Consider the following 908-nt stretch of genomic DNA (forward strand, 5'->3'; position numbering starts at 1 on the left):
TATATATTTATAATATATATTTTAATAATATATATTATATATATATACGCCCCTGACATACCAGTTGAAGAAAAGAGATAGAATAAGTACAAGACTTAAAGACAAGTATTGAAGACGATTTCTTTGAGTAAACACTAGAAGGTAGTGCCGCAGCATGGACGCAGTTCAATAAGTGAAATGAGTAAAAAGTACAATACATAAATTTTAAAATGTTCTTCCCTTTTTTTCGCCATTATTGCACTCTTATTTTATTATTAGTTATCATTCCATTTCAACATTTCGTTTTGTTTTATTCTTATTCTGCTAATTTCCATAATTTCTTTTTATAATATTTCATTTTCGATTTTCTATTATTGTTATTATCTTCAATTTCACTTCATTTTATCATTATTTTATCTGAACCGACCTTTCTATATTGATCTTTACAAAATTCACGCCCCTCTTATCTGCCACCCACAACCAACCCAGGCATGTAGAGATGTAGGAGGGCGATAGCAGACATAGATGGTCATGAATAGAAATAAGCTTACATATGTGTGTGTGTGTGTGTGTGTGTGTGTGTGTGTGTGTGTGTATATTCAAGTGTCTGCGTGGGTGTCTATGAGTATATATAAATTCATATACGTGTGTGTGTATGCATGCATGTATAGGCCTATCTGTTTGTCTGCCTGTATGTATGTAACTTCGAAATTTTTATCATAGATGAGCGTCTGCTATTCATTGAAATAACATTATCTGTTGAAGAAGTCCATACAAGTGTAAAGTAGATACTTTTGTTTCGAAATAAGAAAAACCAGAGGGCGCAAAGTCTGAGTAAATGTCACTCACAGTGCAACCAGCGAACACCATTCACTCAACAACACCTTTGTCATATATATATACATATATATATATATATATATATATAT

Source organism: Octopus bimaculoides, chromosome 18 (genome assembly GCF_001194135.2).
Source record: "Octopus bimaculoides isolate UCB-OBI-ISO-001 chromosome 18, ASM119413v2, whole genome shotgun sequence".
Taxonomy (NCBI): Eukaryota; Metazoa; Mollusca; class Cephalopoda; order Octopoda; family Octopodidae; genus Octopus; species Octopus bimaculoides.